The sequence below is a fragment of the Bubalus kerabau genome, chromosome 4, assembly GCF_029407905.1.
Source record: "Bubalus kerabau isolate K-KA32 ecotype Philippines breed swamp buffalo chromosome 4, PCC_UOA_SB_1v2, whole genome shotgun sequence".
Lineage (NCBI taxonomy): Eukaryota > Metazoa > Chordata > Mammalia > Artiodactyla > Bovidae > Bubalus > Bubalus kerabau.
Window position 1 is genome coordinate 45976513 of NC_073627.1, and position 17085 is coordinate 45993597.

The 17085-nt window shown below is 47.2% G+C and overlaps 1 protein-coding gene and 1 non-coding gene across 2 annotated transcripts in view; both read right to left on the reverse strand.

The window, feature by feature from the left end:
* The window catches only part of LOC129649598 (uncharacterized), a 139963-nt gene that overhangs the window by 33988 nt on the left and 88890 nt on the right, over window positions 1-17085 (reverse strand). The gene's annotated exons all lie outside the window — the stretch shown is intronic.
* On the reverse strand, window positions 15121-15255 carry LOC129651913 (small nucleolar RNA SNORA70). The gene has a single exon (XR_008714410.1). It is a non-coding gene; the product is annotated as a small nucleolar RNA SNORA70 (small nucleolar RNA).

A 17085-nucleotide genomic window follows, 5' to 3' on the forward strand; every position in this document is an offset into this window, starting at 1 on the left:
CCCCAAACTTTTTGACCAACTCAATATTTCTTCCAGTGTGGCTCTGATGTAAGTCAATCCCTTTTCCAGAGCTCAACCAAAGAAATGGGGATCCATCCCCATAATGGAGGAACGACTGTGTTGTACTGAGTAAGAGACAATGTGTCCAGCAGGAGCCAGACCCCCTTCTATGCATGGCTTTCAGCGTACACCCTGGCTACAAAGCCCCAAGGACACGACTGCCCTGTACCTGGCTGGTCCCCTCTCTTCTCCCCTCCCCAGCACCATTTGCACACTTACCCTGCTCCATCCTTTCTCCCCAATATCATTCATCACTTTCTAACACTTAATTTACTTATTTTTTACATTTATTGTATATTACCTGCCCTCTCACCCCCCACCACTTCCCTACCTACCCCCACAAAGCTCCAGGGGAACTGAGAACAAAGCAGGGGACGGATATATCCAAAGTACCTGGTGGAAACTTTATAGATATTTGTTAAATGAATGTATCTCAGACTGGGAAAAAGCTTTCTAAGCTTGATGTCAAAGGAAAAAACCCACAGAGAAACAGACGTACAGGCTTCCCTATATAAAGGTATAAAATTGCTGAGACACAATCAAAACAAACAACTGAAGTATCTAACAATGGGATATCAATAAAATAAATATTATATATATATATACAATGGATATATTAATAAATAACTATTCCACATCTACACAGTCGCAAAGAGTCAGAAGGGAGTGGAGCCACTGAACGACTTACAGCGGAATACCTCCAGCCTTTTAGAGTGGTGATGCAGGTCAACACGGTGGTCCTGACAGAGGCTGTGTGAGATACTGTGAGCTAAGAGCCAGTTCCAAAGAGCTCGCCAGGTGTTTGTTTACGAAGGTACAGAGAAACCTCGGTCCTGACAGAGGCTGTGTGAGATACTGTGAGCTAAGAGCCAGTTCCAAAGAGCTCACCAGGTGTTTGTTTATGAAGGTACAGAGAAACCTCGTATACAAAGGTTTGCATACAAAAAAAAAAAACCTTTGTATACAAAGGTATAGGAAAACCTTGGGGACTTCTTCCCCAAGGGTAACCGCTCAATAGAAAAGTCATTCAAACAGTAATTTTAGTAGCACGTTGATTATCATTAATTTTGCCCTTAGGAGTTGATGAGATAGTACAGGGGTGCTGCCCAACAATCCAGAAAACTCTTCAAATTCTGTGTTTCATAATTACTGCTTTTTTGCGTTCTAACTGTCTTAAAAGGCGTTTCCTACACTAGATGATAAATTCCTGGAAAGCAAGGACAAAATGTATGTATCTGTACTCTTCACTCTCAACCCGCATATTAGAAGTACTTAATGCATATTTTTAACTCGAAGGAAAACACAAAGCAAAAATAAAAAGGAATTATAGAAAAGCGTCTGGAAAGATAAGAAGATGAGCTTGTCTCCAGATGTTTTATATGTGGTGGAATGTGGTTTCTGTTGCTTTCCTGTATTTTATCACTCTTCTATAATAAACATGTACAAATTGAAATGAATAAGTTATTTGGGGTTTCCCTGGTGACTCAGTGGTAAAGAATCCACCTGCCAGTGCAGGAGACATGGGTTCGGTCCCTGACCTGGAAAGATCCCACATGCTAAGGAGCAACTGGGCCTGTGCCCCACGACTATTAAGCCTGTGCTCCAGAGCCCAGGAGCCGCAACTATGAGCTCATGTGCTGCAAATACTGAGGCCCAAGCGCCCTAGAGACCTTGACCTGCAACAAGGGAAGCCACCACAATGGGCCTGCATGCCACAACTTGAGAGAGTAGCTCCCGGTCGCTGTAACTAGAAAAAAGCCCTCTCAGCAAAGAACCAGCACAGCCAAAAATAAAATAAGCGTATTTTCATAAAGTTATTTTTGACTAAAAATTAACACATCGAAAAGGCAAATATCAAACTAGGAAAATTAAATACAACATAGGTGATTCACAAAGGATCCATGCCTTTAATATACAGAGTTTTTTAAAGCAATAAGAACGCCTTCCTCTTCTTTTCCTTCTCTGCCCCAACTTCCTGAACAATTGGATACTAAAGTCATTAGGCGCGCAGAACAAGGCAGGCATCCCCATTAGCCACGGGGGTGGATGCATGCACACATATGTGGAATGATAAACAACAAATTCAGGAGAGCAGTCTCCCCTGGAGAGGGCAGGAGGGTGGAAACGAGGGAAGTGACATCAGGGAAGGCTCGTGAGGATCTTCAAGTGTATCTGTGAGGTTGTTCTTTTTTAAAATCTGAAGCAAGTCTGGTAAAATGTAAAAAACTTGGCAGAACAGGAAAGTGGACAAGGGGTGCTTATTATTCTGATGCTAGAACTGCTCCATTAAAAAATACTGGGAGGGAGGGAGGGAGGAGGCAAGGGAGGATGAATGAATGACTCTCCTTCCTCCCTTGCTTTCAGGGAGGTTAAGTGCTGTCCCCAAGGTCACACAGCATGTGATGACATGTCCCCGTGGCCTCTCTGCCAGCCAGTGTTGAGTCCATCGTGCAGTTCAATCAGCCCCGCCCGGAAGCAGCTCCATCTAGAAACATATCACCTGGTTTGCTTGGGCGCACAGCCTGGAAGTTTGATCAGGTTCAAGGACTTGGACCTAAGAATGTCTACAGACTGTTCACACTTGGGCTCCTGGGGTAGTCAGATGCCCAGGGAGGATCTAGTGTCTGAAGGATACCAAAAAGCATCCTCCCAGGCCAGGGCAGTGGAGCAGGGGCTTGGAGAGGCAAGCAGGCAGGTTTTGGAGAGGAAGCAGGTCCTTCTTCCCTCCCCGCCGCGCCCCTCCTCTGCACACCCTCCTGATCACCTGAAACCCTGGACCAAAGAAACAGCAGACTGTGATTCTCCAAGGCCCACGGTGGGGAGGGGTCAGCTCAGAAGCAGTTCTGACCTTTTCTATTGTTCTTCAGGATGTGGGCTATTTCTGGGGTGGGTGGACCACTGGGATATTCATCTGCCCCAGTGAGCCTCCAGCGGGACTCTGTGAGCTGCTGCTTTAAGAAAAACAGACAATGTCCAGAGACCCACTCTGCTCCTTTCCTCCTTCTCCCAAAGCTACATACAGAATGGCCTGCGCTTCCCAGCCGGTCATCCTAGGGTCTTCCCAAGGCCACTGATAACCATCCCATTTGCCTGGGGATTGCTGCTCTGGGACTGTGTTTGTTCAGGAGCCTGGTGACATCCTAAAGAGGTTGGTACAATCAGAGCCCCATTTTACCCAGAGGCTTAGGAGAGGCAGAGTCTGGTATGACCAGACTCAGTTTTAGGGCCTTAACCTTCCTGAGCCTCAAGGTTCACATCTGCAAAATGGGCAGAAATGCCAGACATCCATCAAAGGGGCTGCTGGCCCTGAGGGCAGGCAATGTCCTTGTTGTGAAGGACTATTCTGTGTATTATGGGATATTTAACATCCCTGGCCCCAGCCCCCTGTGTACCCCGACTTGCTGGGACAACCCAGATGCCCCAGGCAATTCTAAGTGTCCTCTAAGCCAGCACTTCAGTTGGGAGACTCTAACTTCTTGAAGGCAAGGACCATGTCACTGGGTCACCAGAGCCCAGTGCCCAGAGGGGCTTGATTTGACTTTGCTCCTTCCAAGAACTTTCAGCTTCCCAGGTGGCGCTAGAGGTAAAGAACCTGCCCGCAAAGCAGGAGACCCAATGAGACATCCTGGGTCAGGAAGATCCCCTGGAGAAGGAAATGGCAACCCACTCCAGTATTCTTGCCTGGAGAACCCCATGGACAGAGGAGCCTGGTGGGCTACAGTCCATGAGCCAACTCTTCGCGACTTTCAGTTTTAATTAAAAGAAAAGTCGCCTCTGGAGCACTGATGTGATTAGGACAGACACCTAGTCCAGCATCCACGGTCCTCGCCCAGGCTGTTGCCTGGACAAGGAGGACAAGGAGACAGGCTGGACACCGCAGCAGCCTGGTGGGGGGTGGGGACGGTCTGCCACCACCTTGTAAGTCCCAGAGTTCAGCGCAGTGGGACGTTGGCCGACAGAGGCCTGCAGTGCGATGAGGTGTCAGGAAGTGGGGGCCAGAACCCAGAGTGACACCGCCAAGCTTTCGGGGCAGAGTGACACGACCCTTGCAGTCAGACTGGCCTGACCCCACCCCAAATGGCTTGCCTTTTCCTGAGGCCCAGCCTACATGCTCCAGGCTCCTTGGCTCCTCTGCCCAGAGCGCCGATGGTCATACACTCCGTGGCCCTGGGTCCCCTTATGGGCAGGCCAGCTTCTGGGAACACACCTAGCACAAGCCCCTGGGGGCAGGACACCTTACTTCTCTGAGCCTTCTTCCTCATCTGAATATAGGAATCTGGCACTCTCTGAAGTCGCACTGTGCATCTAAAGATCATGGGATCCTGCCGCTCTGTTCACATCCCGACCCTTCCCACCAAGCAGCAGCTGGGGCATCAGATAACCCTGATGGCAAGTCCTGGTTTTGGAATTTACTAGCCAGCATCATGATGGGTCATTTCACGTCTTTGAGCATCTGCTTAACGATCAAATAAACAGAGTAACTATTGCTGACTTTCTTACCTCCCAGGAGCTGTTGTGATAATTAAATGAGCTAATGGCTGGAAATATTTTTGCAAACTTCCAAACCAGCGCACCCTCCCCTCTATCTGCACCCCACCCGTCTGGCCTAGAACTCTGACATGATGGTCCAAGGGGTGAGCAATGCCTTCCAGTCCATTCCTAGTGGGTCCTTCTGTGGAGACAGCTCATTGGCTCTCAAGGGACTCTCAAGGACTTTGGAATCACATTTTAAACAACAATCTGATTTCCTTTAACTAGAGGGTTTTCTTTTTTTTTTTCTTGGCTATACAAAAATTTACTATTTTTTTTTCTTTCACTTTGTCATCGTTGGCATTTTTCTCCCTTTTTTGGTGTGTGTTTTCTGTTCTAAGGATAGAAGACCCCTTAGCACGGCAAGACTGTCTTGGATCATTCACTTTCCCCCAACTTGCCCTCCCCATGCCCAGTAAAGATTGTGGGAAGCAGAGAGCTTTGCAAATAGATTGCCTCGGTCCACGGGGCAGACCCCTGGTTGGAGATCACAGGGCTGATGAGAGCAAATGTCATCGGTAAGGGACAGTCTATGCCTCTGTAACCAGGAAAGAGGATTGTTTTCAATTCACTTACTAGGAACAAATCTTTCAGCTACTTGGGTAACACACCTTGGAAAGCACAAAACAGCCTTAGTGAACTGGTGGCCCAGTGGTCCTACATCCCATGATCCCACATCTTGGAGCCTGCCAGTCTCTGAGCCCCTTCTTGCCTAGAAGCTGGGGCTGGGTGCTCCCCCTGGATAAAAGCTGCTCCCTGCAGGCAGGATTTAAAACCAGAGATGTCAGTGCTTCCCTCTCTTTAAAAGAGAGCCTGTAGCCAAAAGCCGGACAGCTTTAATTGATGCAGCTTCACCCCACTGTGCTTCCTGACGGCTCATTCTCCCCAAGACCCTGAACCTTGAAGGCCATTCTTAAGCCTCTTCCTCCATGCAAACCTGTCAGCTTGCATCCCACTGACCCTCAGTCACGAGTAAGCACTTGGTCCCTTGAAACCCCGGGCATGAGACCTTGCTCTATTGTCTGCATCTTTCTACACTTTCACATATGCAATCTGGATCCTTTTCTCATCCATGCCATCTTCTTATAACGGTGAGGGCAGGGATAACCCCACTTCCTGGCATGGCCCCAGGATGCTGGTACAGAGCTGTCCCTGGGGCAGATGCTCAAACAAGCCAAGTTTCATCTCCCTTCACCTTGGCTTGACCTCCACCTTCCAGCTAGGCCAGGGCAGAAGATTCCTTTAAGAACAAGATGCAAGAGACTTTCCTGGTGGTCCAGTGGCTAAGGCTGCACACTCCCAATGCAGGGGGGCCCGGGTTCGATTCCTGGTCGGGGAATTAGATCCCACATGCCACAACTAAAACCAGGCACATGTGTGCTAAGCTGCTTCAGTTTTGTCCGACACTTTGGGACACTATGGACTGCAGCCCGCCAGGCTCCTCCGTCCATGGGGATTCTCCAGGCAAGAATACTGGAGTGGATTGCCATGCCCTCCTCCAGGGGATCTTCCCACAGCCAAATTAAAAAAAAAAAAAGAACAAGATGCAAATCTCACCTTCATTTACTTCACTTACCGACGCATCTCCAGCACCTAGTACAGTGCTGGGCACTTAAACATCCAAACGTTTCCTGGATTAACGTGTAGCAGGACTGAACACACACTCACACTGTACTCAGATTTAGAAAGAACACATCACTTCTTTCTCTATAACTGATGTACCTTTCCTATGAGCCTCCTAGGGAGCCAGGCCAGCTCAGACTTAGCAACGAAAGCGATTCCATCCTACAGATTCAAATGCTGAATAAACAGCCACTAGCTTGATGTTCTGAGGGTTTCCATACCTATTTCCACATTTCTTATCCCAAAAAGCAACCGAAAGAGGTTCTATTAGGGCTCGTTACCCCCTCTGCCCCAGAGCAGTGACCTTGGAGTCCACCTGCTCACAGAGCAAGTGAAGATGGGGGCCTCCATGCGAGATGCCTCTTGTGCCAGAGGAATGGAGAAAAACTACTGCTCTCCACGGCACCTGGCTCACACGCTCATTGCCTTGCTATTTAGTTGTTCAGTCGTTCAGTCATGTCCGACTCTTTGCGACCTCATAGATTGTAGCCTGCCAGGCTTCTCTGTCCATGGGATTTCCCAGGCAAGAATACTGGAGTGGGTTGCCATTTCCTTCTCCAGGAGATCCTCCTGATCCAGGCATTGAACTTGGGTCTCCTGCACTGCAGGTGGATTCTTTACCATCTGAGCCACCAGGGAAGCCCCAGCTCAACTGAGGACAAAGGAAATAAACCACGTGGATGGTGCGTCATAAACAGATGACAACAAGGAACAGCCAGCATCAACTCCTTCCTTCACTTCTCACGGCACCCAAAAAAACACAAAATGCAGAAAGCAAGCCCACTGATATATGAGTGGATAAAGAAGATGTGATGTATATTGGGTTGGCCAGAAAGTTTGTTCGGATTTTCCCATACTATCTTATGTGGTGCAAACCATTGTATGGACTACTACTCACCCATAAGGAAGGAATGAAATATTTCAATTTCCAGCAACATGGATGGATCTAGAGATTATTATACTAAGTGAAGTAAGCCAAAGACAAATATCACGTGATATCGCTTATATGTGGAATCTAAAAAAGATGATACAAATGGACTTATTTACAAAACAGAAATAGACTCACAGACGTAGAAAACACACTTGCAGATACCAAAGGGGAAGTGGGAGAGATAACCAACAAGGATCTACTGTATAGCACCAGGGAACTATACTCAATATCTTGTAATACCCTATAGTAGTTCAGTACAGTTTAGTTGCTCAGTCATGTCCAATTCTTTGCATGCCATACACTTTCTGCCTACAATAGAAGGGAATGTAAATAAAGTGTAATATATATATGTATAACTGAATCACTTTGCTGTATGCCTGAATAGCACCAGGGAACTATACTCAATATCTTGTAATACCCTATAGTAGTTCAGTACAATTTAGTTGCTCAGTCGTGTCCAATTCTTTGCATGCCATATACTTTCTGCCTACAATAGAAGGGAATGTAAATAAAGTGTAATATATATATGTATAACTGAATCACTTTGCTGTATGCCTGAAACTAACACAACATTGTAAATCAATTATATTTCAATCATAGTTTTAGAAAGATTTATAGATGTGGAAACCATATGGAAAAAAGTGTATATAATCATATTTATAAGTATAAAATGTATAGATACATATCAAAATTTTACAGTCATTATTTATACCATAATTTTACAGTCATTATTCACAGGCTCTGTACTTCCAAATTTGCCCGCTTGATAAAATCCGTCAACAACCCTCAAATCGATACTCGTGATGTGGTCACTCACATAGAGAAAGAGAAGAGGCAACTCGCTCAGGCTCCCCACCGTGCCCCCAGCTGAGGGTGAACGAGGCGACGCTCTGCCTTCTTGTCTCAAGGCTCATGCTAGAAGCAAGAGTCCTCTTCACAGTCTACTTAGTGACATACTTTCTGCATTTTTGTGCCTTTTTGGGTGATTTCACAGCTTAAAATGGCTCCCAAGTGTAGGGCTGAAGTGCAGGTAGTAGGTCTAAGAGCAAGAAGGCTGTGCTGGGTCTTACAGAGGAAATATGCATTAGATCAGCTTCACTTGGGCATCAATTATAGAGCCATGACCCATGGTTCAACATGAGTCAATCCACAGTATGTTTTAAATAAGGCATCTTTAAACAGAAATGTGGGGACTATCCCTTGTGGTCCAGTGGTTAAGACTCTGCCTGCCAATGCAGGGGACATGGGTTTGATCTCTAGTACAGGAATATCCCACATGCCATGGAGCAACTAAGGCTGTAAGCTGCAGCTATGAAGCCCACCCTCTCTAGAGCCTGCGCTCCACAAGAGAAGCCACCGCAGTGAGAAACCCGAGAACTGCAACTAGAAGAGTAGCCCCTGCTCACTGCAACTAGAGAAAGCCCATACACAGCAAAGAAGACCCAGCACAGCCATAAATATTTTTTAAAAAATCAGAAACATGCATAAAACAAGATTGTGTATTAATCAGTTAGCAAAATGTCACCAGAGGGGCACAGGCAATGAACTCTGTATTTCCCCTAGAAGCAAATGGTTAAGCACTTGTTTATACATATCCATATATTTTGGTGGCACTGCAAGGCATGTGGGATCTTAGTTTCCCAACCAGGATCGAACCTGTGTCCCCTGCAGTGGAATGGTAGAGTCCTAACCACTGGACTCCCAGGGAATTCCCCAGCATTCATTTACTTTAGTATTGGTAGCAACTTACAGAGCATAGCTACCATAAATGATGAAGAAAAAATATATATATATATATATGGATATTCTACATCTAAGAAAAATTTGTTACAATTTTTGGCTACCCAGCAACTGAACCTCCTTCGGTAATTTAGGGAACTTTGCCTCCTGCACCCCAGAGGTGTTGGCAGGGCATGGAGCCCACTCCTACTCTAGACCAGGATATAGGATGCAACCCAGGTTCTGCCAATTGTATCCACTGGACCAGAGTCCAGTGCCAGGGGCCAATGCAAGCAGGGTTGACAGTACCAGCCTCAGTACCCATTGTGTTCCACACTGGTTCCAAGGTGCCATAGCCTGGAGCCTGGCTGATAGCCTGGAACCTGGGTCTCCAAATCTCTGGTCATCCTGGAGTTGATCCAATATCCTTTAAATAAAGCCCTTTTCTGTTTAAATTAGCCAGAGCTGGTTTCTATTGTTTGTAACCAAGAACCATCTGTGTGTACGTGCGCATGCACAAATATATGTATTGATATTTATTTGTTGTGCGTTTGCTTATTTACAAGGGAATGGGCATCAAGGAAGGTTGGTGAAAGAGGCTTGTGGAGGAGGAGACTCCTGGGCTGGGTCCGAAGGGTGGCTGAGGGTTTGCCAAGGAAATAGGAAGGAAAGAGGGGTCAGGCAGTGAAGGCACAGAGGCTGGAAGAGCAGGACATCTGGGACATCACAAGACACTGGATGAAGCTGGTGAACGAGGGGACTGGGGGAGGAGAAGGTGGAAGTGGGGCCGTGCCAAGAGCCGAGTGCAGATATTGCAGGAGAGGTTGGACTGAGGCTCTCGTCCCCTCCCCTCCTCCCCCCAGATCCCCTGTCCCACACTCTCATCCACACCCGTGCAACCTGCTTTCACCTTCCTGGACCAACCTAACACACACAGTCAAGCCAAACAGATTCACTCCCGAAGGTAGAGGCAGCAAGGTCACTTGCCAGCTGGCTGGGGAGAGGAAGAGTTTGTTATAATGAGTTCTGGAAGTGCCCAGAAGAACAGCAGGGCCATGTTCCTCCAGGGAAGCTAAAGGAGAATGTGACCGACTCAAAGGCTGTCGTAACAAAATACTACAGGCTGAGTAGCTCACACAAGAAACATTCATTTTCTCACTGTCCTGGAGGCTGGAAGCCCAAGATTAAGGTGCCCACATGGTCGGGTTCTACTGAGGTCTCTCTTCCTGGCTTGTAGACAACTGCCTTCTCACTGTATTCTCACACTGTGGAGGAAGGGAGAAAGAGAAATCTCTTTCTCTTCCTCTTTTTATAAGGCTAGGGTCCTATTGGATTAGGGTCCCACCTTTATGATCTTATTTAACCTTAATTACCTTCTAAAGACCCTGTCTCTAGGCACAGAGAAAGTCCCCTACATATGAACCAGTTCAGTTTGTTCCTAAGTTCAACAAAGTTGGCCTAGGTACACAGCTAACACGATCATTATATAGTACTGTACTCTAACAGGTTTATAATATTTCCCTGATAGCTCAGACAGTAAAGAACCTGCCTGCAATGTGGAAGACTCAGGTTTTATCCCTGGGTTGGGAAGATCCCCTGGAGAAGGGAATGGCAATCCACTCCAATATTCCTGCCTAGGGAATTCCATGGGCAGAGGAGATGCGTCACTTTTCACATAAATAATACAGAAAAAGAAACACATACACAAAATATAAAAACAAATTAATCTTATAGGGCAGTGCCTCGCAAAGTACAGCAGTACCAGCTAGGTCACCACTGCCCTTAGCCTTGCTTCTGGGTACCCTGGGCTTGAAATAAAGACACTGCACTACGGTACCCTATACAGTAAAGTATATGAAACCACAATTACTTGTAAAGGATGCACACACATGACAATGTGCACCAGTCACGTGAACTAACTTACGTGCCTGGACATGTGAACGCACACTTGCCTCTTTAAAAGTTCACAACTTGAAGGTTTGTGTGTAAGGGACTTACTGTAGTCAAACCGCCAGGGGGTGGGGTGGGGGTAGCGGCTTCCACATAGGAAGGGAAATACGATTTGGACCGTGGCACTGACCTTCAGTGAGCTTCCTTCAGGGGGACAGAGGCCTCGCTGGAAGCTCAGAGATCGGGGTCTCACCCCAGCCTGCTCTTAACGGAAGTGTGGCTTTAAGTGAGTCACATGCCCTCCCCAGCATCATTCAGAAAATGAGGTGAAGCCTCAACATTCCTTCTCTCACTAAGATTCTAGGGGCTGTCCTGGGCTCTTGGGGTTTGGGGTGGGGAGACCCTCTCCCAGTCCTACAAGTCTCCCCCCAGCCCCGCCGAGGAAAGGCCGGGTCAGGAAGAGCTGGGCTGTTTTCTCTCCAGCTTTTCTAATGAATGTGCTTGGCACGGGGACTGTCTGTTGCCATGGTGATCGCTTCCTGTGGTGCTGGGCCTGGGAGACCCTCGACAGGGACTGCAGCATCTTGCGGGTGGGGGGGCTATTGGGAACAGGGGGTAGAGAGACATGTCGGTGAATTCCAGCTTGGGACAAGGCCCAGAATCAGCAGATTTTCTAGCAGCACTGGCTGAACATGGAACTTGGGGAGACACAAAAGGATCTTGCAGTTCCTCAAACCCCACCAATTCTACTGCTTTCTCTTCACAACCACAAGTAAGGGATGGTTTCTCTTCTGCTAGAGTTGACTCTTGTAGGCTGGAAGGCTCTCAGAAACCAACATGAGGAGGAGGGGTGGGTGATAAGCAGTGTAGTGAAGAATCTCGGTGCTCAACATGTGGTCCTGAGCACCAGCATCTGCTGCATCCTGCATCCCCTGGATGCTTGTTGGGATGCAGGGTCTTGGGACCCACGTCAGACCCACAGAATCAGAATCTGCATCTCAGCAAGCTCCCCAGGGATTTACATGCACATTAAAATTCCAGAAACTCTGGTTCAGTAGGAAGAACGCTGGCCCGGAAGCCAGCAGACTTGGTCCCGGGGCCAGCTTTGCCCTCTGCTCTGTGACTCTGACAAGACATTTTTGGTTCTCTGGGATTCAACTCCTATAAAATGGAGAGGTGACAAGACTCTTTCTCTAAGATGACATTATCCTCCACTGAGAGGCTTTGCTGGGGACAAGTTAGTGCATCCTGGAGGCCTCACCTGGCTCTAGAATCCAATGATCCTAACCATGCTGCCCTAGCCAACCTGTGGGAATCGGAACCATTAAGGGGGACAAAGGTGACTGATGGTCTTTTGGATATATCTTCCCTTTTCTCCTTTGCCTTTCGCTTCGCTTTTCTCAGCTTTTGGAAACTGAGAAAGAACAGACAAATGTTCAAGGGACCTCTGTGTGATGAAAATGGGAAGTCAACAAATCTAGTCAAAGGGAAATAGGACCTGATTTTTCAGGGAGGGAGGAGGCTGTCCCTTCAGACCAGACTCCATTCACAGCTCACACCCCAGAGTAGTCCGCTCAGCACAGTGCCTCTGAAGCTCAAGTGTGCATCAGAATCAACTGAAAGGCTGGCTAAAACAGTGACTGCCAGGTTCCACGGAGTTTCCGACTCAGCTGGGGCCAAAAATGTGCATTTCTAATCCAAGAGATAAGGATACTGGCAATCAACCCCCATCCTTGGGTGTATCCCAAAGTCATCTAGTTAATATAACAAGACACCGTCATTGCTCTTATCATTTAGGAAATTCCAAGTGTTCTAGAAGTTCTGTGCCAGAAGCAAGAGGAAGACCAAATATATATTTCTTATCATAAATCACAGTATCACAGGAGGAAAATGCGGCACATGTTAGCACATGAGGCTGGGCTGATGTCCTTACTCAGAGGTCAGTAAAGGAGGGCATGGGGGTGAGCAGGTTTCTTTCTGGAGACGCAGGGGGGCGGGGCAGCGGGGAGGACAGCGGTCCAGGCATGGGAACTGACGGCAGAAGCCGCGACACTACCAGGGCCTGGCAGCAGGCTAAGCAGGTGCTGAGGTTCCTGAGCCATGAATCTCCCTGACCGGGCTGAGATGGAGGTAACAAGTGCTGAGGAGTCAGGCAGCCCATGACTCCAAGTCTCTGGGAAACATGAGCGATGGGTAGGGTGGGAACCCAGAAAGGATAAGGCCCAGCTGTGCTGAGCATAGACCAGGATGATGTCACCCGTAGGTGCCATCACTGGGGAAAGTCACAAGCTAGCTCTCTTGTCCAGGAATGGGCTTTCCCCTTGTGGTCTTCCCAAGGGTAGAAACCTGTGAATTCTAGTAACAGCTGAAAACTGGAATTTCTCACCTGCAAAGGCCAAAAACCTGTGCTGTGCCAAGTTCATGGGGGAGAGGGAGGGGTCGTTTCTCAGTGTCTGGAGCCCAGATGGAGCTCCACAGAGTGGGCAGTTTTCCAGTCAGTCCTTTCTGTTCACAGATGGAAGTGGGCCCACAAACCTTTGAGAGCCAAAGGACCCTTAACAGACTACCTTGTTGACTTCTCATTTTAAAGATAGGGTTGTTACATGTGGACAGTGCCTCTCTGTCTGCAATGCATGCTCCAGGAAACGCTCCTCCCCTTCTTTACCCTGTGCTGAAAGGGCAGCCTTAATTAGCCAAGTTTAGACCAAGTGACTCACCACTCCTTTCCAGCCATATCTGATTGGAGAAGAGTTAGTCACCTAATCCAAGGGGAGCCAATCTATTGGCTGGTCAATGACCAATCAGATTCAGTCTTTCTCAAAAATTTGAGCGTCCCCGTGAGACTGGAGTGCCACATTGGTCCATTTTTGTGGAGAGAGAAAAGGAAGAGAAAAAAGAGAGGGAGAGAAAGAGAAAAGAGAGGAGAGAAAAGGGCGGAAATCTCAACATTTCCAACTAGATGTTTCACAGGTCCCCCAAAGCCATTATGGCAACAACCAACTAGAGATTAGCCCCTGCTTGCCACAGCTAGAGAAAGCCCGCACAGCAAGGAAGACCCAGCACAGCCACCCCCCCAAAAAAATTCTTTTTAATAAATCTTAAAAAATACTGCAATGTAGGGATCTCTGCTTATGATACTGAAAAATATGTGTGTATAGCAATGTATGAGATTCCAAATGAACAAGTAAAATAATGGGGTTAAATGCCTGATACAGTTCTTGCTCTTTAAAATGACTTAAACAACTATCATCAAGAGGATTCTTGTATCATGTTTCAAAACATAAATACCTTTAAACTAGATTGCCTGAACATTACTTCCAAGGTTTAACCTAAACCTCAGTAGGTTAAACAGTTGTGCTCTTTACCATCTTATACCAATAATATAGATAGAAAAATCAAGCTGGAAACCAGGGAAGAGAAACATAAAATTACAAGAGCTGTTCACTGGCTTTCCTGTCTTCCATGGCCCACTTATCCTCTTCAACACCACCATGGAAGCCAAAGTTAAAATTGTGCAGGCCCCTAGCCTGCCGCAGCACCAAGACACAAATATTACTGAGACACAGGCCTACCCTGGAGCATCTCCTTGGCTGTTACTAGGGTCACTTCTACTCATAGTCACACACCAAAAGAAGGGTGAGCCAGCTACAATCCAATCTGGGGGAAAAGAGATTTGCTACAATGACTATATAAACGAGAACTACATATCATTTTTATCTATTGAAAGTAACAAAACATTAAAAAAAAAGCTATAATGCTTAATAGAGGTGTTGAAGTGGTGAGATGCCATGCTCATACATTGCTGATGGAGTGTAAATTGTACAGGACTGGGAGGTGGGGAGCAATTATGTTGTATCTACGGAGAGCCTAAAAATACTCAGAGTTGAGGATTTATGTTAAGGAAAACATGAAATCCAGAGAAGTTTATGAACACAAAGATATTCGTGGCAGTGTTCTTTAGAACGGTTTTCCTGTATCTCCAGGTTTTCAGGGCTTCTTTTTTGGTTGTGGCTTTTTGACAGGAAAGTAGGCCTTACTGGTGGGCATGATTAAGGAGAGGATGGTGCCAAGTATCTCATAAGCCCAGGGCCTACCACTTATCCAGCCAGCCACGACTACAGAGGTATCTGACCCCACGGCCCTCTGGGGTGAGCTGCTTTTCTGCTGCCGTGTTTTCATATTTATCTGCATTGAACTTAGCAAATCACTTCTTGGAGATGTGGATTTTCTGGCAGCCAGGGAACTTGAACTTGGCCCTGCAGAGGGCCTCAATCACTGGCTCCTTGTTCTGCAGCTTGGTGCGGATAGATACCTGTCTGGAGCTTAGACTGAGGACAGCATGCCAGTCATGAAAGTCCACTGGAAAGCGTTGTCTTCAAGGTCCCTTAGGGCAACCTGTACAGACAACTGACTGCTTACACCACCAGGGAGGCTGCTCTGTGCAGCCACTGCACCCTGGGACCCCACAGGGAAAAGCACGCAGTCAGCTTGATTGGCTGCAAAAGGGCTTCTTTTTCTGTTTATGTGTTTCATACACCAATGGCCTACGACTGTGTCAGGCTCATCACTGGCTGTGCCCCTCCTCCTCATTCTAGCAGGATACGGGCCCAGTTTTGGCCAGGGCTGTATTTCTGCTGCAGAGTAGACCTTCCTGGGCACATCTGATAAACCAATAGGACAGGCTTGCCCATGACTCTACCCAGAGAGATAACTGTATCCAACAAGGAAAAGGTGGCAGGCCCACTCAAGTCTGCTCAGGGACTGAAACTTCAGGGGTCAGAGGTCAGAGGGGAGGGGTGAGTTCAAGTCCTGTGTGAATCCCAGGCAGAGATGAGGCTGCAAATAAAAGCTGAAAGAGCTATTTCACCGGAACCTTTGAATGACATTGGTACTAAATGTTCCTCCACTCTGAGGAGGGTATCTCAAAGCATTCCACAAAGTATGACATGAGGCCTTGTCCTCACTTCCTCATAGAGCTTAGCATGCTTCTGCCCTGGCAGGTGGTTCGACAGTGGGTCCCAGGCTCCTCCACTCCCAGCCTGGAGGCCTCAAGTGTCTGATGTTGACATTGATGAGCACCTGGAGGGCTTCTGTTTGGACTCCCAGAAAGAAAGAAGAGACTGGAGACCCTTCAGGCATGCATGAAAGCTGACAGTCACCCAGGAAAAAAACATTAGCAAAACATTCCAACTCTAGGAGTTTTACTATCTCCAAAATATTTTTATGACCTCCTTTTCATTTGGTCCTTCCAGCAAGGAGTTCTTCCTTTCAGTTTCAGTTAAGGAAACTGGGGCCCAGAGGCCACCTTCTTTGCTAAAGACCATCCCTGTGGTCATCCACACAGCCCAGCATCTCTGCTTTACTTTGGCACACCACAGGGGACTGTGGGTTTCCCAGGGGGCTCAGCTGTAAAGAATTCACCTGCCTATACCGGAGACGCGGGTTCATTTCCTAGGTCAGGAAGATCCCCTGGAGGAGGAAATGGCAACCCACTCCAGTATTCCTGTCTGGGAAATCCCATGCACAGAGGAGCCTGGTGGGTCTCAGGGTCACAAAGAGTCAGACACAACTGAGCAGCATGCATGCAAGGGCCTTTATCCTGGATCCAGCCTTAGGGGAGAGGTTCAGAAAGATGTTGCAACCTTCAGCCTAGGTCTGATTCAGGGAGAGAAGGAAACTCTTTTTGAGCCTTTACTAAGTATATTATGTTTTTAAAATCTCACAACAGTCTTCTAAGGTAACAGACACTCAAGAGAGCACTTATACATCTCAGACACTTCCCAGAGTACCTTATAGACATTAAGTCTTCTGACCCTCCACCATCCCTAGGAGGTGGTTACAGCAAGTACGATCACCATGATGAGGAAACTAAGCCCAGAAAGGTCAAGTAGATTGCCCACATGGCTCACAAGAGGTGGAGCCAAGATTTAAACCTGGCATTTATTCCCTGAGGCCAAGGTTAATCCAGATTTACAGATGAGGAAATTGAAGCTCAGAAGCTCATTTGACACCTCCCAGTTGGGAAAGAGCAGGGTCAAGAGTCAAATTCAGAACTTCCTGCTTCTCATTCACAGTGCGTTATAGGTCCTCTTTCAGTGGACCAATGAGCAAGGCAGCTCGCTTTCTCTTCTCTTTTAGCACCAGGGCTTTCTCTTCTCCCTCCTTGCCTCTGCACCACCCATCTGCCTATGCACAACAGTCTGTGAATACAAAATGCATACCTATAGACATGTAATCAACCACACAAACCTACAGCCAAACACTTATAGACATACAATCAAACTACCAAAACAACAAAAAAAACACAAAGAAAAAAAATTGAAAACAAAGGA